Here is a 24,734-nt window from a genome sequence, read left to right as displayed (position 1 = left end):
GCGCAGCCCGACGCACCTCCGCGGCCACGCGCCGTTCTGCCCGCCCGTCCGCCCCGCACCCTCCGCCCCGCAGTGTCAGCCTCCCCCGGCCCCAGCGCCGCGCTACCTGGGGGCGGCGGGGGCTGCGCGCCCCGGCGGGCAGGGCCGTCCCTCCGTCCCGCACGGCACCTGGGCTGCGGGGCGGCTCCGCGCGCCCTTTCCTCCGGCGCCTCCGCCGCGCTCGTGGCGGCTCCCAGCGGTAAATCAGCCGGTCCCCGCGCTCCCTCCGCCCCTCCGGCGCGGTCCTGACCTGCCGGTGACTCACCACATCGCAGGAGCCTGGGTGTGCGGCGGAGGGAAGGAGCGCCTCCTTCTCTCGCTCCCTCTCCCCTCCTTGCTTCCCCCCATCCCTCTCGGTCCGGCGCCCCTAACCTTTATCACGCACCCGGGCGTTTTCAGGCCAAGTGAGTACCAGTGGTGTGCAGGCACAGCTTCCCTCTGTGCTCCCGGCCACTGGGCACCACCCTCAGGTGTCAGCGCCTGACTGATGCTAAAGCCGTACCCTGAGAGATCAGGATATGTGCACCTCCAGACTTGTCCCTGGGCCCCCCAGGTTGTGCGTAGGGAGCAAATTTAGCCCATACTGCTCCACCATAGTGTCAGTGACGACTGTGCTCTGAATGTCTGTCCACAGACATTCAAGTAAATGGCCTCAGTTTACATAGACTGTAAAACAGCTGTCTCCCCCCACATACGTACTTCCTACAGGGTACTACACTGCATAGGCTGGGGATTCTCTCTCAGAGGTTTGCAAAGCAGATGGTGACTTCATCTTTCAGAGGTGCTAAGAAACTGATTCACTGAGCATTGCAACTCATGCAATGTACACTTGTGGAGCTACTGAGAGACTGCAAGTCTCAGCACTGGGGCCTGCACCAAGGGATCCATCTTTTTTCTGGTAACAAGTTTCAGCAGCTACTGATTTAAACCACATTTTAAGTGAAAGGCTCCATATTCCAATAGAAGTTGTTGGAGATACCTATTTTCCCTTTGGTTGCCTCCTTTTTTGGCCCCCAAAATCATACCATTTAAACTGATGAATGTTTTTCATGAGTAAAGTACAAGGAATAGTAAGAAACACTGCCCAGTTTCATGATTAACCATGGGAAAAATGTCAGTCCTTACATCAAAACATTTTGAAAGGAGCACTAAATAGGGTATTGTATGTATTTGCTTTGGGCCTTGGATGTCACCATGATGTGTATATAGACCAAATTGTACATCGGAAAAAATGTTTTTTAAAAAGCAGTCAGCCTTCTGCTCATCTTCAGCAGCATCATTTTCACAGTTTCTCTGTCTCCTCTTCCTTTGGGCTTTTTGGAACTAGTGATAAAGACATCTAACCTAGCTATAAGCTAATTTGTTGCAGAAACAAATGTGTGATTGAGGGCAGCCTGCCCTTCCTCATCCCCTCACAAGGAAGTTGTAGACGGCAATGACCTCTCCCCTCAGTCTTCTCATCTCTAGGCTGAAAAGTCAAGTGATCTCAGATGCATCTCCTATGGCTTACCCTCTAGGCCCTGCACCACCTTCATAACCATGCTTTGGAAACTCTCTAATAGATTTATATCTTACATCATGGTGCCCAAAACTGCACACAGTACTCGAGGTGAAACTGCATATTCAACTTGCCGTTGACCAGGACTCCCAGGTCCTTTTCTGTGGTGCTATTTTCCAACCATTTTTTGCCTAGTTTGTACATATATTCAGAGTTGCCCTGTCCCAGATGCAGATTCCTATGGTTGTCTTGGTTAAACTTCAGGACTGATCTGATCTCATTTCTTTGAAGTCCCTGGAAATCTGTCCATTTACTTCAATGACCTTTACTTCAATTAATACTCAGCGATAGCTAGAAAAGGAGGACTGAGAAGCAGCACACACAGTGCCAGTGAAAAGCATGGTTGCACTTAGATTGTACTGCTCACTGGGCTTCAATTAGTATTCAGACAATCAGCGTCACAGCATCAATGCAGTCACACCAGATTTAGAAGAATCTGCCTTATTAGTTTTGAAAGAAAGGGATAAAGAAAAAGATTTTAATCTGGAATGCATCCTAAGGACAGCCCCTCATGTTACCTGTTCTCTGTCTACTCCTGGGTTCCCTGTGCACCTGCCTGGGCCGGACAGCCACAGCCCAGGCTGTTATCAGTGAGACAGCCTGTGCTATTCTAAAGCTAACAAACGGATTGTCAGTAACATAAAAAGGAAAAACAGGTGTTTCCTTTCCATTTTGACCATGCCAATGCCTTGTTATTTTTGGTTAGCTGTATGAGACAGCAACGCTGCACTGGGACTTTGATAATGCTCTGATACTCCTTTCACCATGCTTGTAGTGATATATATGCACCATGAACAGCTTCTCAGAGGTGTGAAGCACCTTTAAGGTGCAGTTATGGGTGAAAAATCATCTTGTGTTTTTTATAAGTTTTCCTCACTTCTCTCTCCTGTCCAAAAAGAGCTGGTTCTCTGCACTCTGGCATAAGTATGATGGTGTGGCACATTTTAGAACACTGACAGCACTGGAAAAACAATTCAAAAGTGTGAGGGAGAGCCTGTTGGAGTAATGTCTTCAGCACAAGAACTGGAATGCACCGGGAAGTGTATTGGCACATGCTTTCCAGCCCCGACGTGTTTTGAGATAGGAAGCTGATGAGCAAACACTATTACATTTCAAGAATACAAAGATACCATTAGAAAAATTATTTGGAAGGTTTTGTTGAAGTTAAACTTTCAAATGTAAATATGAGGAAGGAAAACACAGGACAATTTATATTTCTGTGCATTGGCAGTAGTGCATCCCCAACAAATTACGGCACCCAGTTCAGTCTTATGGGTTTCATTATGACTTGAGTGCAGAAACTAGGAAATTATTTATCATACAGGTAGCAAAACAAAGCCCATAAACCTAAGTACCCAGTTTATATTTAATTTCAATAGAGAGAACATATTTAAATATCTCTGTAAATCTGGATCTAACTACCTTTTTTAAATATGCAGAATCAAACATGAATCTACTGTGCATTTCTGCATAACCACACTCTGCTTGATGGCATCACAGCTATATGGTACCATGAGGGATTTATGCTTTGTCTTCTGCTGCAGTTATTCACACCTCTGGGAGCAGATATAAAATGCAAATGTCATTGTGAGACTCCAGAGACTTCAGACTTAGCGGGGCTTACTCATGAGTAAATGATTTCAGAAGGAGCAAGACAGCGGAAAGGAATTAATTTAATGCTTAAGAACACACAAGATAAAGATCTCCAGACCTGAGCTTAGTAGTGGTGGGTATCAGATACCCTCCTGCCGCAGTACCCTGCAATGCAGACTAATAGTATCTTATTCTGAGTCTCCCTGGAGGTTGATAGACAAAAAAAATTCCTTAGATGACCCCACCCAACCTAACTGCCTCACAGAGCAGTGAGCCAAAGGGAGAATTAAGGTGCAACAGCCTGATGGGGTAATGTGTAGCTGTATTTCCTGTAGACCCTTGATTGCTGAAAGACAGCATGGCTGCAAATGCCAGGGGCAGTGCAGGGATGGGGCTGTGCCTGAAGTACATTTCCCTGTGACTACTTTGCCCCTCTGACATGATCTGCTTCCAGTGTCTTTCCTGGGCTCAAAAAGCATGAGGTGGACAAAGAGATTGTGTTGACTGGAGGATTGGGTTCTGGAGAAAGCATGCCCATGGTGGTTGCCTGCCTCTCTGGAAACCAGGCTAAATATCACAATTGCTTCTTCGATCTGTGGATTCCAAAGGTTTGATCATCACTGTTTCATGGCATGAATTATTTAGGCGTTTATTAACTAAGTCTGTAGATTCTGAAAACTAAATAAGCACTTCTGTTTGCTTATAAGAAGGTCTACAATGTCACCAGAAGCAATTTTAGCCTGTGACTGGAGGTTGCAAAAGTCCCTCCTGAAGCCAGAAATAGAAGTCCACAGTTAGAAGTCCTAATCTCTAACCTCTAGGCTACCCTGGGCAGTTCTCCATTTGTATGGAACGATAGATTGTAACCAAAGGTGTTTGCACCCATTGCACTGTGGATGATAGGTGATTTCTGAGAAAAGGGAAGGCCTTTGTTTAACTTGACAGGGTTTTTATCCTTTTTGTATTTTTGCTTATAAATGAACACCACAATTGAGGGATTCCAAAATCCAAATAGTGCAGGCATCAACTAACTGTAATACTTGAAAATGGAGGAAAATATGTATGGGGTTAGTACTTCTGAAGTCTGGATTGTCATGGGACTGTGCCCCTGTTGGGCCATCCCCAGAACCTTGGTGATCACATGGGAAGCTGGTATGTGAAGTTCAGGAATTCAGCAAAAATTAATCACTTAAAGGAACAAAGATTAGTTTACAGACAGATTAGCTCTTCAAATCCATCTGCCATGCAGTAACATGAGTGCTTGTGCTGCAAAAGAATGAGGTCAGAAACCAAGGAGGAGGGTGGGCTCGTAGTAGTCAAGATTTATGTTGGCTTAAACAGAGGGAGCACCTTACCCTCTTCAGTGCGGTGGGGGAACTGGGATGAGATGGTAAGGATTGCAGCACTGCTTCCCATCTTAGCCTTGCCTCCTTTCCTAACGGTTTGATATCTCCAAATCCCTCTGAACATACAAAAGCCAGGAATCATTTCAGCAATGGAAAGCTGAACAGTCTTTATGATTTTTATTCATGTCCCTGAAACCAACAGAAGTACAGAAGACCTCAGTGCGTTTGCTGAGCTCACACAGCAGCAGCAAAGGCTTTGCAGCACACACTGTAGAGAACTTTTCTAGCATAACTCATCATGAACTGCTTCAGGCAAAGCACAGTGACAAAACCAAAACCCAGTATCATGCGCATGCCACTTTGGCATAGTAGCTTTGTTTGTATAACTGAAAATGAACCTGATGATATTCAAAAATCAAATATTTACAAAGTGAGGAAATTGCTATATATTCCTATGTTAACTGGTATTGCACATTTAACTAAAATATTTTAACTGTTTCTTGAGATTCTTTTCAGTAAAATGTAAACATTTTGTTTTGTCTGCAAACATGTTGCACTTGTTTTGTATTAAAATCACTTAAATTTTGATATTTCCAGGATCAATTTTGGACGAATTGTTAGCAAGTTTCCAGAAGTCTCTTTTCGGTCCTATTCCTGTGATACAGGTGCAGGCTTTGTCTTCCCTTCAGTTTGCCATTTGTATTTACAAAAGGCACAGCATCCAGACCTTTGAAAACAAAAAATCTGACTATTTAAAAACAGGGACAAATCCTGCCTCCGGCTATGTGTGCACCTGGTGAGCAGGGGAAGGGTGTGACTATGCTAACACATGTGTGAGCATGCGTGAACAAACACAGTCCAGATTCAGTCTACTTTAGCAGGACATAAGCTTCACTAGAGGTAATTGGACGCCTAAATTTAAACACATACCAAAGTTAGGTGATGCTGAGTGCTACAGGCGTTTGCAGCCTGTTTTCTGCAGTTGTGCCCATCACTGCAGGTCGTGACACAGCTCCACAGTTGCCATTTGCACAAGTATTACGTGGTTTGTGAGCTCTTGCGAGTTGAAAGAGAACCATCACTTTCAGATTTCTCCTTTGTCTGAAAGCATCTCAGAATGCTACTGCTTAAGGTCATGCTTCTGTAAGCACTATTTCCAAGCAGTGAAACAGAGATTCGAGGAAAAAAGCCCCCTTATTTTCTGCTTTCTTACTTCATGCATTCATAGCGCTTTGCCTGTTTTCAGATTAACTCAAAGATTTTTTTCCCTCAATAATTTTTTCAACATGTGTGAGAGAGGAAAGCACTCTAAAGACAAAAATTTTGTAAAACTTCCATAGAATGCCAGAGAATACAGAAAAAGATAGATCCTGTATCAACCTACATTTTTTTTTGGCACAGTGTTGACCAGGCATGAAGTGGAAAGAAGGGAGAGGCATCGCAGAATGTGTTTGACAGTGAAATCAACTGCATACACAAGTGTTTGCAAACTTGGGAGCTTGTGTCTTAGCTCTCTGTAACTACCAAAGTGGAGTGCTTTGGCAAAACCTCAGACTGATGTAGTTTATAGTGGGAATTTGCCTGACATGCTTAGTTTTGGAGAACTGTGTGTAGGTTTCATAATCATCTTTTCACCACCTCTAGGGACTTATACACAGGATTATTTGTTGATTTGGAAAACCTGTTCCTTTATGCAGATATGAGTGTGTAAAATTTATCTTCACATCTTTGAAGAAGACTACAGTTCTAAAAACTCATAGTGACTTTTTACTTATTGTCACTAAATATGAGCCTCAGAAATGGTTTAGATTGTGTTGCATTTCATGTACATTACTTATTCTGATACACTTTTAAATATAGAGAAATGTGTTCTGTGACCAAGCCAAGTTATGTTAAGTCAGGCTTGGATTTAGTTCATTATCATTAAAGAATCTGCATTTTTAAGTTAACTTCAGAATAATATAGTTCATTCTGTAATGATGTAAGTAAATGGTATTTGCCAAAAGCTGTAAGCTGTGTTTCATAAGGCTGGTGTAGGATACAGCCCAACTCATAAGAATCTTGATAAGAGATTATTCCTTTCAATAACTTTCTCTATTTAATTACACACATGTGCTGATTATGAATCTAATACTGTGGAAAATGAAGTCAATGTTAAAATCCCATTGTTTTAAACTAGGCAGGAGCACACCCATAATGTGTAGCCAGGAAATATTTGTGCCCTTAACATCTATACTGATAGCAGTATGTTTCTTCACAAATAAAAAAGAAGAAAAAAAAAGGAAAAAATCAGTGTGTCTTTTTACTGTTATTAAAATTTTATCATTTGTACTCCTTTGGTAGCTAATAACACTGCTGTGTAACATCCAGGGAAGAAGGCACATTTAAACAAGTACTCAGGTGAGCTTAAAGTTTAACTTTGAGTTTGGGAACATTTTCAAATCAAATGAAACAAGGAATTTCTAGGAAATACTGAACCAAACCAAAAGCGATTACTTCAGCATTATAATTTTATGTTTCTCTTTCCTCTATCTACTGTGAGATTTTTAACAAAGGCAGAATTCAAAGTTAAAATGTGAGTTTTGTAAGAACACCTTCCTGATTTTTGTCACTTTCATAGATTTCATTTTATCTCTAAGAAGGAACAAAAGCACCCCACCAAGAACTGGACAGCAGGAAAGAGGGGACCAGTAGGAGAAAACCCATCCAGGAGACTTAGCTGTATAATGAACACATCAGAAGTGAGAACTGGAAGTTAATGCTTTTTTTTCAAATTAAATTGTGGAACTCTGCCTATCTGGCCAGTCTGCTGTGGAGGGCTGGGGAAGGCTCAGGCATTGTGCACTGGTGTTCGCTGGGCTCAGTGGTAGCTGTGAATCTGTGCCAGTTCTTCATAGATATGGTGACTATGTCTGCCCTCGGTTTGGCAGGGGTGTTTTTAATAGCATGCTCATTATACAGAAATATTTTCATTTGACAGACAATTTAAATGATCCTATAAAAGCTGCAATTACCATCAGGACAAATCCAGCTCTGATTGACTCCCACGTTTGCTCCCAAAGTTTGACTCCAAACTAGGAGACAAGAAAGATTTTACCCTTTTATTCTTTTTAACTTATGCTCTTCTCTCTTGTCACTGTCTCCCATGAAAACATACTGAAAAATATCTCGAGCTTCTGCTATCTTAATCTTCCCCTAAAATCACTGTTGAAGAGTACTATTAGCTTTATTTTACTAATGGGCGACTGAGGAGCAGAGAAGTGCACTGTCTTCTTAAGGTAAGATAGGAAGAAAACTTATAGAGAAGATGAGGGAGGAAGGTAGGTCTAATGAGGAATTATGTTTCTGAATGTCCAAAAATCCCAAAGGGAATGGGTTTTTTTGGTTGCCTAAATCAGTCAGGGAGGTTAGCTTGGTGTGAAAATAGAATTAAAGTGACAGCTTTGAAACTGGGACCTTGAGCTATGATGCTAATTCTGAAAATATTCCTTTTGCCAAAGTTGTGTTGTTAATCTGGTAATTTACTTGCTTATCTGGCTGCTCACATAAGTGCTCATTTGTGAAATCCAGCCATTTTTGTCTGCCACCATTTCTTAAGCAACAGGGAAGAAATCAGAGTCACTTGGATCATTTACCTTGAGCATCCTGGTCACCAGATTAAGGAGGTCACCTTGGTCAGCTTGGTCAAGCCAGCTTCTGAGGTCAGCTGGCCTCTTCAAAGCATCCAGGTCACTTCAGCCTGTCCTGTCAGCCCCCTGAGAAATAGAGGAGCAGTGCTGTGAAACTCTCAGAAACAACACTGAGGGCAGCGAGGGAACAGTCATTTGTTGGGGACTTTCAATTTCCTCTTAATGTGCAAGTTAGACAGATCTCTTGTATCTTAAAGTAGCTTTTAATGCTTTTCTGAGAGCTAAAATGTATTGGACTTTGCTAGTATGTGTTAGTGCTCTTTAATGACAATAATGATGTAATAACTGTTAACATTATCTTAGAAAGCTGTGATGTGTCTCACTGCACACATCCTATTGGCATTAATCAGGGGACAAGCCTAATCTCAACCCAAACATGTCAGAGGAGTGGCTGGGGTGGAGGTGTGACTGGAGATAAAAAGGAAAGGCTGCTGCTTTCTAGGAAGGAAAGGAAGATCTCCAGCCCCATCACCCCACTGTGGGATGGCCTCTGTGTCAGAGGTGGGTTTGCCTCTGCTTTCAGACATTCCTCTCACCTAGGCAAGACCCAGCTCACTTCATGTACTTTGTGAGATGACCAAAGTAGCGATCTTTTCGCTCTGGTCTCCTTCTATAATAGTAAACAGCAGCACAGAGGAAAACCTTTGAGAATTTGCATCTAAAATATGAATCACTTTATTTTTCTTCATACACTACATTCAAGATGCAGGACATTTAATGCTTCCTTGTCTGGGTCTCAGTTTTAGACAGGTAGTCTGGCAAGAAAAGTCCAGCTTTTTTGTGCCTGGGATGCTACGAGGGAAGTACCTAGGCAAATGCATTTGGAATTATCAAAACCAATTAATTTAGATCAAGTCTCAATGGAAATATTCATGCTAAGTTATCTCCAGTGTTGTTCAAAAGGTTTTGAAGCAGGTCATTTTGCTTTTAAGAAAGCAAGCAGACAAAATCCGCAAATAGAAAACTAAAAACCTAGCTCTTACCTAGCTCCTAAATTTCTTGATTCAAGACTTCTGTTTTTTTTTTCTCATGATGAAAGATAACATTAAACCACACTGTAGAGTTCTATCTTTTTGTTAAGATTAAAAATACAGCAAAATGTACAGGGATAATTTTACTAGCTGTGATAATTAACAGTTCCATGAAAATTTCACTAAATGTATGGTTAATGAGGTACCCTTGGGCTCCTGATCTACTTCTGCCACAGTAGTTTTGAAGATAGTTCTTACATGGACACCAAGAGATTGCAAACATTTTGGCTTATTGAGCACCTTGTTTCTCTTCTACTGTTCATATCGTGGCAGTTCCATTTGTCTGATCAACATTTACTTTACATGAAGCAGGTTCCTATTTTTAAATTTGAGAGTTTCCAGTGAGGGATTTCCTAATCAAACCTTGATGTGTAAACCACACATGCCTCTGTCCAGGATGGGAAGCCACCTCTGTGCCTTTTGGTGGCAATCAGAATGGGTTCTGCCTGATCCCCCTGCTCAATCTGAGAGCTGAGTGGCACTGCTCTGAATGGCTCCATGTGGTTTTGAAAGACTGCAAAGATCTTGCTCAGACAGAAGCTGTGATTTAGAGAAAGGCCGGTGTGAGTATCTGGAAGTAGGTCTGAGGGGGCAGCATGCCTTGGGCTTGCAGAAGGACACAGGTGTCTTAGCCAGGTTTGACCTGAGCTGCTGGAGATGGGAGATCTTTACAGTGAAGCTGAAAGACTGTCTGAGACAGACAGGTAAAGTGTGTCTTGTATGGCAAGACTTTACACGTCTGCCTGTTTCTTGACATCTTCACGCAATATGGCCCAAGTAACCAGGTCACATTTAGACACCTGCACGTAGGCACCTCCTGGTAGTTGCTTTCATCACACATCTTAGTCTGGAATGGCAAAAGAGCTAAGACCATGGCTAAGATGTTACATATGGGCAAGATCATCCTGAGAGAAAGACCAGAGAAAGAGATTAAGAGACAGAGGTATGGGGAAAGCTGGAGAAGGAGAAGTGAAGATCAAGCTGAGGAGTGGTCAACAGAGAAGGAAGAGGTACAGTCACAGACATGAGTTTTGAAGAAGAGGGTGTAGCTGCCATGGAAATGGAGCCTAATTAGTGGTCTTGGAAGGTGGTGACAGGCTGAGCTAGCCAACTGTGCAGCTCTTTCTTGCGTGGCTAGGAAATCCGGCTTTGCTGATAACAGTTCCACTTGTGTATTCATGGCCCCACATCACTGGTGTTTATTGAAGGGCTTGCTAGAATAGGGGGGAAAGCTCATGTTGGATGCAGAAAAGATTGAAATTGACATACTGAGTTTAAATAAGATTATACTAATTAATCATCCTCCTGGGAATCTGACAGACCCTGATGGATGTGATCTATCCAATCACATTAATCTTCTCAATGGGACAGCAGCTCTGCATGGGCCACCCGTCTCTGATCAGCAGAGAGCCAGCAGCCAGGGCAATGTCCACAACCCCAACCCTCAGGACAGAGCAAACCAGACTGCAAGCAGCCCCAAAGCAGGTGCAAAGGCAACAGCAGCCAGAGAATTCAAAGGAAACCACTTGCTAAATTTTGCATGACCTTTTCCTTCTTTTACAATAGGGATGTGGTGTTTCCTGGGAAAGACTAGAATAGGGCAAGGGCATTTCTCCCTTTAGATATTCTTAGTAGTTCTGCATTCTCAGTGTTTTTAAAAATGTAATGTAGATATATTTCCATGAACATAGGGACATATTTTATGTTTTACTTTCCAGATAAGGAGCTTTTTATTAAAGATATCTGATATAAACAAAAAAAGGCCTAACATTTAGTATTTTGGGTAAAAAAACAAAGTCAGTGTTATCTAAATAAAAATGAAATAGGGAGAAATTACCATTTGTATTATATTTTACTTTTGCCACTGTAAATGAAAGTAGGTTTGCAAGACTGCATGATTTTGGGGTGTGATCACACCCGAATTCAGCATCCTTCACAAGCCTCTGTAAATACCCCAGCACTGAACACCCAAGACCATGACAGATGCTTCACAGGAAGCCAGCTCCATAACTTTGCACAACAGTTTCTGTCTTTTCTTAGGCAAATAATTTTTAATTGACAGGTTTTGGAAATAAAGGAGGTGTCTCAAATAATTCCCCAAATTTTTCAACCAGAGGGGATAAATATCACAATAATATGTAAATATTTTAAAAGGATACTAATGTTTAAGGGGGTGATACTAGGAAAACTATGACACTGCCCCCTCGTGGATTCTGAGATAATATCTAGATGATATTTTATCATTATTATTTATATAGTGGCATAAATGTGTTTTGCCCTTCATGGCCAAATAGCTCATTCCTTACCACGAAATTTTGAAATATAGAATCCATATTTTTGTAAACATTTAAACTGCTACTGATATAGATGAGCATCTTACTAAGATTTATGTAAGCAACTCCATAAGTTAAGGTCTTAACATGTCCTTTCTGTTTGAAAGTGATGAGACATTCTCGCATAAGTAGTGCAAGTAGTCTAAACTTGACATCTTTCCTCTATCTCATCTACAAAAGCTACCGCTGATTGCGATGTAGTAATACTTGCAAATTGTGTCTGGAATTTGAAGGCCATTATTATAAGGAAGGAAAGACTTCTCTATATGTAATTGTTCATTGTAATATAAACTAAATTTCATAGTTCACCTCTGAGAAAGTCTGCGGTACGTGCATCTGTGGAATACTTTCACTTGTGGTCTTCTATTATATAAATAATACGGGCTCTGAGGTGCTCTATGTTGGACCCAATGAATCAAGAAAAAGTGAAACAAAGAAAATAATCTCTTTTTATCCTGAAGGATTTGAGCCATTCCTTCCGCACATCATCAGTGACTGCCTAATGGGTCAAGGCATGAGAAAAAAAAAACCCTAACATGTTACAACAACTTCTGTGTTGTCCTTGCTTTTTGAGTTTACCATGAATAACACCAGGATCCCAAAGGCCATACATGTGGGAGCCAATATTTGAAGCAGAGCTTTTGTAACACATTACTGCAGTTTGATGTGCAGCATAAATCTGTTCTGAGACTAAAGTGTTGGCAGCTCTAATAACCAATTATATCAATATTTGTATCAAGGCAGCTCTTCCCTTTAGGGGAATGAAAAATAGCATTTCTGCTTATTTAAAATCAGCTATGAAGACATTTGTGAAAGAAGAGCTGTTGAGGTGTCCAAAGTGAAGCTAAAGGAAGGACCACAAATCTCTAAAATAAACAATGTCTGTAGAAGACTGTTGTAGTAGAAAAATTGGAAAACAGACACCATCACTCAAATAAACTCCTCTACGGTTCATATTTAAGGCTAGACAGTGATTCATACTGTTTCACTAAACTCAGCATGCTGCAAAAGGCACTTGAAATAATTAACACTTAGAATTAAACTACTTAGATTTCACATCATCAAACATTTAACTTTCTGTAATTCCCTCTACAGCTGTGATTTATTTGAATTTATTATTTTCTCTGTTTACCACTTTCCAGTTGCTTTTTAAATTGCTCATACTTCCTTCTTCTGTAAGTCTGAACACGGGCCTATTGTTCTGGTTTTGCTCTTGCTTCTTACTCATACTCACACTTCTGCTGGCTAATTAAAAAAATGCATTGCATCAAATATGGTCTTCAAATAGCTGAAAGGAGTTTTCTATTTATTTCTTTTAATAATTGCTTTCACCTTACTTGTTATTCATTACATGTGTACTCATTACTGCAGTTTGATTGTTTAATATAAGCAAGAATATCACTAAATATATTTTTCCAATTTTTCTTACAAAAATAATCATTTTGTTTTTATAAGGTGTAAGAAAAAACACATATGAAGAGGAAATCTCATTATATCCAAAGCTTGTATCAAGAAATATAGATGAGAGTCCTCAATATGACAAAGTTACTAAATTTGTGGAGCCAAATGCCTGATAGATAACTTGAGAAGAATGGTCCTGGAAAATATTAGAAAATTCACCAGCCTTGACAAAATGCACTTTGAAGTTATGGTTACACTAAGAGACTTCAGAAGGTATTTGTAGGTGTAGAAATGAAGGTGAGATCCAAGGAGAGACGCTGACTACATCAAGTGTATAAAAATTGCTACACTGGACCAGGACAAAAGTCCAAGAAACCCGTCGAACTTATGAGAGACACCAACAACATATATTTGATGAAGAAGCACAAGAACAGGGCAAACATACAAGGATGTTTTCCCCTGTTTTCCAGCTCAGGTTCCAACAGTCTGCATCTGGAAATTTTCCTGAGCCAGTTGCTGATTCCTCAGCCTATTGTTTCATTTATCTTGATGGACATTTGTTCCATCCATTTTTCCTGTCCTGTTTTGTACTTGCATATACATCTGGCTTTCAGTGTCCTCTGCAACAAGTTCCACCATTTAACAAGAATTTGTGTGGAAAAAAATCCAACTCTTCTTCCTGTATATTTTACCATTTCTGCCTTGTCATTTTGTTTGTTTTCTTCTCCTGTATTTTTAGAAATACTGAATATTTTTTCCTTTACTTTTTTTTCCTGTGATAATTTAATTTCTTTGTATGTGTTACATTTTCTCCTTTTTGTCACTTTTCCAAGTTGACAAATGCTAATCAATTTAATCTCTTTTTTGAACATCACCCTTGTCAAGGTATTCAAAATGCTTTTCCAGTTCTACCATGTTTTAATGTCAGTCTCAGAAGCCCATGAAAACAAATCTTTTCCAAACCAATGAACTTTTCTTAATACTAATAAATGTTTCAGATTTTGAGAATGTAAACATTTATTTTGGAGTATGTTTCCATTCAAAACTAGCTTGAAGGTTGGTCACTCAGGTCTCAGAAGCCAAATTAAGGCAGGGTGACTGTGAACTGCTCACTCACATGTGTACAATTGTTTCTTCATGGTTTTTAAAATTTATTGAATATATTTGACTATGCAATTACTAGCTCTCTTGTTTTCCCAGTCAATTTGGGAAAAATCTGATAATACCTCAAGGGAAATTATGGGAAAATACTAGCAGATTTTCAGATTTTGACTGAGTTAGTCAGCATCCATGCTGCAAAATACCAGGTTTAAAAAAAAAAAAAGCCAAAACACGTCTCACTGCAGTCTTCAGCTGGATAATTTACTTGCTCTCAAGGTACTTCCAAAGGAGGGTAATTTTTTGTTTGTGTGTAGGTGGACTTGAGGGTTAACATTTGAATAAGAGCTTGGGTTTATACTGCTGTGGCTTCACAGGATATTCTGGTGAGCATTTTTGCTAAACTTCTGAAAACGCTGCTATTATTACCCTTCATGTGATTGGTATTTGTTGAAATAATTAATAATGAGAAGATTTCCCAGAGCATGCTTGGATTAAAACCTGGAATAATGACAGAAAGTTCTGGTCAACACCTCTGAACAGAGCAGGGGGCTCAGAAGGAACTAAGGACTAGGATCTTTCTCCTGTTGATACCCGCCAGGGTTGTTAAGCTGACATAAGCCCCCAAATTTCATTGATGAGTTGCTTTTCACAGAGCTCATCACCTCAGAATTCAAACATAAACCTCAAGTTTCTGTAATTGCTGAAAATTAAATTCGCCTCACCTAATTCTGAGAGTGCAAAAGCCTGGCATGTAATGCAAACTAGTAAAGTCCTCTCTGTAGTCAATGAGGAGAGATGAATCCTTCTGGAGACCAACCATTTTGCCTTCTTCAGACTCCACTTTTAGCATGTCCGCAGCAGAAGATTAGCATTGTTGCTAGGTGAATCCCATCCTGAGAGCCACTGTGGAGTGAGACTCATATGGAAAACAAACTTACTTGTAAAGGGAACAGCAAATGAGGAAACTAAGGGGAAACCTGACACACTACCTAGCCTGTCCCATTAGTCTCCTCCAGGCAGCTGCAGTCAGCTTGTAACTGCACTCCTCACCCTATGTGAAAAGTCTAGGATTGGAATGATGGTCGTTATTCTTTAAAAAGTCTTTTAAAAGTTACCTCTCCGAAAGATGTTAATTTAAAAGGTAAAGCATCAGTGATCCTCAGAGAGCAGGTATCAAACATCACTCATGGCTCTGCTGTCTTTCAGCTTCAGCTTTCCCTCAGCATTTTTCAGAACATGCATTTATTTACTTCCCAGCAGCCGTGGGGGGGATGTGTGGACCTGTGCTCTGGTATGGCTGAGTTCAGAAGCAGGATGACATGAGGTGTCAATAACAGCCCTCAGAAGGCTCCACCTTTCTGACTTCATTACCTTCCCCCAGGGACACACCTTACCTGTGCAATGCAGGTTTGGTCCAGAGCGAGGAGTCAGCATGGCTGTGCTGCAAGGTGAGGTGTCATGATACATGAAATAGTGTGTGTGTGGCTGACTTGTCTTTCGGCAGCAGCTCTGTGTCTCAAGGCTGACTCCCAGAACTACAAAACAGGAATACACAGGTTAATGAAACATTTCACATAAACTGAAGAAACTACCACAGTACTTCAGATGGTGGACAGATACTATAGAAGCCTCTTTGGAGGCAAGACGATAGCATCATTCCAGAAAGAACCTTAATGGACAAAAATATAGAAAGAAACTAAGAAAAGAAATAAAACACTGCAGGCAAAAGTGAAAGTCAAACCTAACTGTAGTAACTGAGAGAATATTTTGAATATTACAACTACAATTGACTATTTGAAGAGGTACAATGTTTCTTATGAAAGAAGGGAGGACTTAAATGATTAGGCATCCATAAAAATAGTTTGTTGCAGACTTTGATAACAAAAAAAATATTTTTGATTAATAACTGGTTTTAAAAAGAATTTTGGAGAAATCTGAAGAGTTAGAAACCTTTTTGGAAATGCATTAGAAAAAGATTTCATAAGTTTGCATCACAAAGTCAACTACATGGTTTTTGTTATACATTGCAATGCTTACTTCTACAAAGGAAGGTTTGTTAATTAAAATAACAAACCTTAAATAATCCAAATAAAATAATCCTTAAAAAGTAAGTTTTGAGGAATGAATTGGCAATTTTTGTAACTTACCTTTTCATGTAGAAATGACTATTTTCTGAAGCAAAATATATGACTCCCAGGTCAACTTCTGTGATTTTCCAGGAGGAGTATTGCTTTCTGCAAGGATAACTCAAATACTATTAAGATGAATACCTTGAACTTATCACTGCTCTTTTTTTTTAAATGTATATTAAATATTAGTTGATTTTCATTGCTTGAAAGAAACTAAACCAGAATATAAGAATAGAAGTGATTTCACTAGATGGCTGCTTAAGTAATCTGGCTTCACATGTGAAGACTAGAGAACCTTTTATGTTATAGGGGAACATAATCTAACCCTGGCGTTATTAATTGTTGACTTTTTGTACAGATAAAAATTCTTATTAAGTTTCAGCTGTAGCAATGCAGTTAAGTTCATGGGTAGAGACTTTTTCTATTTGACTATCTTGTCTTGCTTTTTACAGAAGCATTTTTCTTTTTAACTTCAAGAAAGATGAGAGGGAAACATGGATTATTTCAGGCAGTCATAGCATAAGAAGTTTAGAAATTTGAGTTATTTATAATCTTGATTCAGGGAGGGTTTGTTTAAAAGCAATGTCACTGTAAGTATGAACTTTTCTTTATGAAGAAGATAATTACATTCTCCCTAACACTGTTGCACCAATAAACTGGAGTGCTTTGACAGAGGAATGTCTCAGAGCAAAAGGATGGCCCTTCTGGAACTGATCAAGGTGGACAGTGTTTCTGTCATCTGAACATGTTCACTGGAAACTGGCTAAGACTCTTGAAATGGTTTCTCAAGACAGCAGTTGATGAGTGGTCATACAGGACAGAATGTCTTCTTCATGTTTTCCACCACACAAGTTAATTATCTGTGGTCTTGGCAATAAGGAACTGTCCTTATAATGAGCTTCATTATGAACTGTAAAATTGCCAGGAACATTAAATATTTTGACCTGTTTTTTAATCCATGTCTCCTTAGCTCTGTTATTGTCAGTACTCAGCATAACTAAGCTAAAACTAGCCTGAAAACATTTCTCAGGACTGTGGACACTCACAGTGAATATAGTGGAGGCAAATCCTAAGATTATAATATCCACAAGACATTCTGAATTCAAGTTTTCTCCTTTCTCAGAATGCTTTTTGAACTTGACCACATGCATGTAGAAGTTTTAGGAGGACAACACATTTTGGTTTAGTATTGTGATCGTAATTTCTGTGCTGTAGAATCACAGAATTATTTAAGTTGTAAAAGACCTTTAAGATCATTGAGTCCAACCATTAACCAGCACTACTAAGTCTACCACTATACCACATGCCTAAGTACCACTACGACTCTTCTAAATATACCTAGGAATGGTGACTCCACCACTTCCATTATAATGTGATCCTCTGGTTTTGCTGATATAGCTCTGCTTTGAATAATTCTCAAGACAAAAGGTAAGGCAATAATCAATCGTATCATCAGAAGGAGACAGATTGTAGATAATCCTCTAGAGACTTCTGGCACAGAATTTGGCAGAGACCTAGCCAATACTCTGCAGACACTTTGCAGCTTGCCCCACCCCTGGCTGCCAGGCTTCTTGGCTTCTCCTCTGAACTTCTGCTATGCACACAAGACTGAATGACAAGTCATGCACACTCACTGCTTCCCTACTTTCTGGGAATAGGGAATGGAGAGCAGACATGGTGGAATCTTCCACCCTCTCTTCAGAAGTGGCCAGCACACCTGCCACCATACAGTGCTGGTGCCTCTCTGTGCACAGGGGAGGCAGAAGTCAGTTGACCATCTTTGAGATGGTTTGACTTGTTCTACCATAATCTCTACCTACAATAGCAGTATTATTTATTTTTTGTGGGATGTGCATCATATCCAAGAGGTATTAGCTTTGTTTCAAACAGAAATTAAAATGCAAGTAGTACTGCTTTAAATCTTACTATTTATGTGATTTAAACCACCCCAAAAATGCTGAAATGAAATCAAATGGAAGAGTACAGATGTCAACAGCATGAAGGAAAATTATAGAGTAGTTGGAGTTTACATTTCAAAGCTGAGAGTCAGCTTGAAGATGGTTAAAAAAATACCATGATATATTCCTGTTGATTCCAGTCAAGATGATTTCCTCTCCCTATCCACAGCCTATTTTAAAATGTACCTTTATTTTTTTCTCTACTACCAGCTTTATTAAAATGCAGATCTATTGAATTTAGCAGAGTTCTGATATTTATCTCATTTCCTCAGTGTATTTTCCAGTCCTAGCATGACTTTTCTCTCCTGAAAAGCCAAAGGAAGAAAAATTTGCTGATGTTTATTACATGCAAACTGAAGCTCAGCATCTGCAAAGTGTTGGAGGCTGAGGGGGTGTTACTGGGCACTGACCCTGTCCCAACAACCCTTCACAGGCCTCTGAGGTTGGCTTGTTTTCAGACAGAGCACTGGACTGGGTGGACCTCTCCATCTGGCATGGTATAACCTTTGCTATATTCTTCTGGTTGCTACTCTATTGTTAAATTATTTGAATCCTCTCTTAGGAAGACTAATCCAATTAAGCTAAGTTTCTGAGTTTGAAAATACCAACAGGAATAACAAACCCCAGCATAATTAACAATTATGGGTTTTTTCATAGTAAAAGTCCAATGATCAAACTAGAAAAAAAACACACCAAACTCCCTTCCTCCTTACTCTGTAATGATGTATGGCTCAACACAAGAAAGAGAAATGGTCAGTCTTTTTATGTGTGACAAGTGAGTTCCTACCAGATTTATCACAGCAATACTTATTCGATGAGCTAGAAATCATGGAAGCATCCTAGGGAAGAGTTTTTGTTTCTAGAGAGAATGGTTAAGGTCACCAGGCAAGTAAAGAAGAAAGCTGGTATTCATAGTGCTCCTACTAGAGCCTCGGATTAACATTTGGGGGTTTAATTTGAGCAGTGTCAAATACCATAGTGCTTAGAAGCAGAAGTACAAATATTTGCACTTAGAATTAAGGCTTTTGTTCTTTTACCAAAGCGTATGTGCTTCTACATTTTAAAATATACAGTAACATATGAGATCAACCTGGCAGTCTAGAATGGTAGAATACAGGAAGGTATGATGTCCAGGGTCCTTCCAGCTCTGTGGGCTGGAAGCCTGGAACCCCCTGCCAAGTTAAGAGTTGCAGTTCCAGCATCTCATTTCTTGTAATCAGCGTAGGCATCTTTCCTTCTTTTTTTGGTTGGTAGCTTGACAGTCCAGGGACTCACCTGAGGTGAATAGGTGAGTGAACACTTAGAACCTTCTACTGCCTGGTGGGATGGATTTCAGATCTCCCATTTCCAAGGTGTTTCTGGCCATTTTCTTCTTGCTGATTTTGCTTCTGTTTGGCATTACACAGATGTTTAACATTCTTGGAGCAGCATTTAGAGCTTTTCTGTAGGCTGTAGGTAGTCTCTGTCTCCTCTGAATATTTTATCCTCAGATGGGAACTGAGAATGTCTTTATTTAGATGACCCAGCACTGTAGTTGACAGAGTTGAAGAGTCAGAGGCTGCCACTGCTGTGGAGAATACTGGTAGCACTGGACCATTAATCTGGACCCATATGGCTTTCTTGCAGTTTTACTTCTGTTGACAGGAAAGCACCCCTGCCATCTGAAATAGGTACAAAACAGGTACTTAATCAGAGCATTAATTAGAATACCAACATCTTCATCACAGCATGGCTTCCTTGAGATTAAATGCATTCCTAGTTACCAGTTTAACTCTCAAGGGATGGGGAAAGGCCAGAGTATTGTGGTGCTAGGTATGGAGCAAAATGAAAGATGTGTTCTCAAATATTTCAGTCTGACAAAATGCAGGTGGTCCTGGTATTCTCTTTTGCAGAAATGTAAAAAGCAGGAAGGTTTTTCTGTATATATCTCTGGTGTTAAATGGAGATTTGAAAAATGTTAATTTTTGAGACTTCAGGAGTCAGCTGGAAAAGAGTCCCTGTCATGAAGGTGATAATTGGAGGCAAAGAGTTTTCCTGCACAGTGTAATCCAGATTAAATGCCCAGTTGTTTGGACTGCGCATGCTTGTTTTACATAATGCAAAGTGCCTCACAATTGCATCCCTGCAGTTGTGGGCATCAAATGGTAAAGAATAGCTGTCTGACAGCCTACTTGGCCTTTAGTGGCTTTCCTAAGCCTACATGGCAAATTTGGTCAGCACAGTGAGAGAGCAGCTACACCCAAGTAAACAGTGTGATTTAGAGGTTTTTTTCCTTTGTCTATATGAAATGTGCATAGAGGGAACAGAACCACCCTCAGTCTGGAGAACACAGGATTCACAAACAGCTGCTTACTGTAGAAATACACTGTGTTGTTGAGGAAGTCTACTTTTTTCCTTTTGTCTTCCAAGATTTAATGATCTTGCCCAAATCATGATGCTTGCTCACCCTTTCCGGGCTGGCAGTGATGCAACCCCTGGTTTCCAAAGCTGTCCCAAGGAACTGGTCTCTCATTCCCCTGATGGCTGTGGCTTCTTCCAAATCCCATGGATTACCCAGGGAATGCAGCACAACAGTCTCCCAGGGAATACAGGGCAACGTCCTACAGACTGTCCCCTGTTGCCACCAGCTAAGGCTGAGGTGCTTCCACAGAACAATAGGCAGAGCCGTATTTCACTGTCACTGCGGTGACAAATGGTGGCCCACTGAGCCCCTGAGACATATGTAACTTGGCTGGCAATCAATGGCAAGGGTCACGAATTGTCATCTTACACCTTAAACCTCAATGAGACAGTTTTGTGCTGTATTAGTCTCTGTATTAAGTTTCAGCAAAGAGGGGGCAGGGAAGGAGGAAAGAGATTTTTATCTGGAGTTAGGTGATGTTAAAGGTTCTGAGAAATTAGATAAGATTGTGCGTGTCAAAATCTGTCAAGAACAGATCATGTTTTCTGATAAAGCATCTCTGACTCCTTCTGCCTCCCTGCCCCCCAGCACATGCATGAATGCATGCACACACATGCCTTTTTAGTGGTTTCTGGGCTTAATAAAAATCCAGACTGATAGCTCTAAAACCCCTCATTCTTTCTTAAGAGGGGAATGAATCCATTTTCTGTGCATTTCTCGGAAGTCTCAAAAAGTAGCCAAAATAGGTGAAAATTCACTTTCCATGGCTGACCATTTCATGCTTAGCATGGAGATTTTAAAGCTTTACTAAGCCCCCATTGCCAGGACAGTGTCCCAGAGCTTACACCACAATGACTGCTGATGCTTCAACTCCTACTGAATTTCCAACAAAGTCCACAAATCTTACCAGGAATAGGTGTATAAGGATAACCACAATATACTCCTGACTCCATTCAAAAGGAGTCATGACTTACATAGTTAATGACCAAATTTGAGCGATGCTGGAAAATCCTGATGCAAGGATATGATTATGCAGCCATGTCCCTGTGGACCGTAGCTCCTTCTGAGAAGTGAAAAGTCAAAAGGAGGATTAGCCTTACCCCTTCTGTTCAAAACCAAATCCACTTTCACTCCAAGACTTCTCCTAACAGAAAGAAGACATTATCCTGAGTAAAGTAGTATCTTGAACATTTCTGTTATTCATATCCTCTCACGTCCCTAGCTGCTGTCATATCGAGGTTATTAAATTGGGATCTATGGTAGCTTATCAGGCAGAATGCCTGAAGGCTCTGGTAAGCAAACATATGACAGAGGTAGAAACACTAGGGAAATTACAGGAAAATCATTAAGATGAAGAATGTGTTAAAGACAGTGCCACCACTCCAGAGGTCTGCCAGCCTGGAAGGATCACCACTTGTTTTTTTAGTTCATTGCAATCCAGTAAATCTGGTGTCAATAGAAAGTATATCTAGGGATCGAGCTGTTGTGAATCTTCACACACAGATGTCTTTGCTTGTCTTCTGCACCCCACTTCCTGCAGGGGTAAACGTGGGGAGCACCAGTTCTCATCTGCAGAGGAGCTGTTGCATGGAGTGATAACCTGAGCATCCTTCTTCCACTGTGTGGGCAGTAGGACCAAACAAGGAGGCCATGTGCTCCTTTCTTGCACATGTGCTGGCTGATGGTTCCCATGTGCAGTGGGATTACAGTTTCTCATGTGATTTTATTGCATTTTGCTCCTCACATATTTGCTTGGCAACAGTTTTCCTATGATTACTATGGAAAAAGGTGAGATGTGGGACTTTGCCTCAGGTGCGTGCTGTGGTTGACTGTGACTGTAGCCCTGGGACAAAGGTGAATGTGTGCTCCCCAAGATCAGTGAGTGCTCTCTTGTGACCCATTCAGGGCACCCACAGGCCAACTGCACTACAGCTGGTCCTGGTACATGAGAGCTGAGACCACCATACTCTACCAAAAACTGATGAATAAAGCAGCCATCCATATTCCCTTCCACATTTCTTTCTCCAGTGCAAATACTTTATGAGTACAAATAGGTGAATGTTAGGCATGACATAGTTATTCATTCCTTCAAGTTCATACTTGCCTCTGAATCACAAAGCTATTAGATAAAGAGACATATATGCTGAACAAATCCAGCAGCTTGCTGATAGGAATGGGTATGCAAGGCCTCAGGTCAGGACAGGACTCTGCAGGGCATTGGAAAAGACTGTGAAACAGCACTCACATGTAAGCAATTCTTGTAGGAGATGTTGAACAAGAATAACACCAATGATGAGTATTTTACACTTTGTATAGACGGACCCTCGAGGAACAAATGTCATTTGAAAATATCTATACAAACAAGCTTAGTGCTACTAAAAGAGCAGAGGGAGGACACAGAGATGAGTGGGCACTCTCTTTTCCCCTGGACACCATACAATGAGACGATGAGAGTGAACAGAGCCAGTGCTCACAGCCATTCCCAAGGATTGTTTAAACAAAGAGAAAGATAAGACTTTTGAAACTAGGGCCATAATTACTATTTATTTCAACAACAATTTGCTTTATTATGGTGCATAGCATTTGTTACCTAGGCAACAGATATCTGTAGAGGCCTGGCTCAAATTAAAGTAAATCAGGCAAGATCTAACATCAATATCAATATTATATTTTAAAACCAAAAGACTAGAGAGTCAGCAATTCCACCTAAATGTTGTATTTTTATTATAGTCATCGACAGATACAAGCAACACAGTTTGCATCTAAGTAATACTTTTCTCTACTGTGCCTGACTGATCTTCTTCATATTTATTTCCAGATAAAGTGAATTCTACAGAGATCTGCTCTTTCCTGGTGTTTGTGGGCATGGATTAGTGATATGCTCTTCACTTTTGCAGCCATGTGTAGAATAAGCACCCTTGACATGTCTAACCTGATATTTTACTTTCAAGCCCTTGCTCAAGCCCAGACTCCAAGTAGTTTTAGTTTATGAGCTGGTATGTGGTTTGCTGTGGGCTCAGACAGACATTTGGTGTATAACTGGAGGGGAAAGCTTGGGTCTGGTTACTATTAAGGCACCTGCACTGTCTTGGATGACTTGAACAGATGAGCATAGGGGAGGTTGAGCTCCCTGGACCAGTTTACAGCCAGAGTTTATGCATGGGTTGCCCTAAGATCAGATGTCTTCAGTGAAACTATTAGGCAAGGATATATATGGAAAGCATCTATCCATGGAGGGAGAGCATGACATGATGTTAAATGTCCTTGTGCTTGCCTGCAAGCCTGCCTTAATCTCACAGCATAAACAGAGGCTAAACACCATTTTATGAATCACAGAATCACAGAATCAATTAGGTTGGAAAAGACTTCTGAGGTCATCAAGTCCAGCCTATGGCCTAACACCACCTTGTCAACAAGACCATGGCACTAAATGCAACATTCAGTCATTTCTTAAACACCTCCAGGGACAGTGACTTCACCATCTCCCTGGGTAGCCCATTCCAATGCCCTATCACCCTTTCTGTGAAGAACTTCTTCCTAATGTCCTAACCTAAGACTGTGTCCTCTTGTCCCATTGCTATTTGCCTGTGAGAAGGTAGTTGTAGAGAGTCATGAGCCTCCTCTTCTCCAGGTTGAACAACCCCAGCTCCCTTAGCTGCTCCTCATAGGGTTTGTGCTCCAGTCCCTTCACTGGCCTCAATGCCCTTCTTTAGACACGCTCCACCACCTCAACATCCTTCCTACACTGAGGGGCCCAGAAGTGGACACAGCACTTGATGTGTGGCCTCACCAGCTCTGAGTACAGGGTAAGCATCTCTTCCCTGGTCCTGCTGGCCATGCTATTCCTGAAACAGGCCAGGATTCCATTGACCTTCTTGGCCACCTGGGCACACTGATGGCTCATGTTCATCCTGCTGTCAATCAGTACCCCCATGTTCCTTTCTGCCTGGCTGCTGTCCAGCCACTCTGCCCCCAACCTATATTCATAAATATTCAAATTCATAAATAGTGTGTGGTTTGATGATTTTCCTATCCATTGGCAAATAATTAAAGGGCTGAACATTTACAGATCAGATTTAGGGAACAGTATGCAGATAGACTTTCAAATGCAGCTTTTGAGGAATAAAGAGTTGTATTGTAGGACTTTATCTTATT

General features: G+C 40.8%; 1 protein-coding gene across 4 annotated transcripts in view; it reads right to left on the bottom strand.

The window, feature by feature from the left end:
- Positions 1 to 225, bottom strand: part of MET (MET proto-oncogene, receptor tyrosine kinase) — a 91,615-nt gene extending 91,390 nt beyond the window's left edge. For 2 of the 4 annotated variants that reach the window (XR_011697504.1, XM_071552450.1), the window contains exon 1: positions 107 to 189. The gene's annotated coding sequence lies outside the window, so the exon portion shown is untranslated. Of the gene's footprint in view, positions 1 to 106 lie in introns of all 4 variants that reach the window. The other 2 variants (XM_071552449.1, XM_071552452.1) reach the window with 2 other exon arrangements.
- Between the last annotated feature and the right edge of the window lie 24,509 nt (positions 226 to 24,734).

Source organism: Pithys albifrons, chromosome 3 (genome assembly GCF_047495875.1).
Source record: "Pithys albifrons albifrons isolate INPA30051 chromosome 3, PitAlb_v1, whole genome shotgun sequence".
Taxonomy (NCBI): Eukaryota; Metazoa; Chordata; class Aves; order Passeriformes; family Thamnophilidae; genus Pithys; species Pithys albifrons.
The sequence above is the reverse complement of the archived record's forward strand: the minus strand, read 5'-3'. Positions and strand labels throughout refer to the sequence as shown.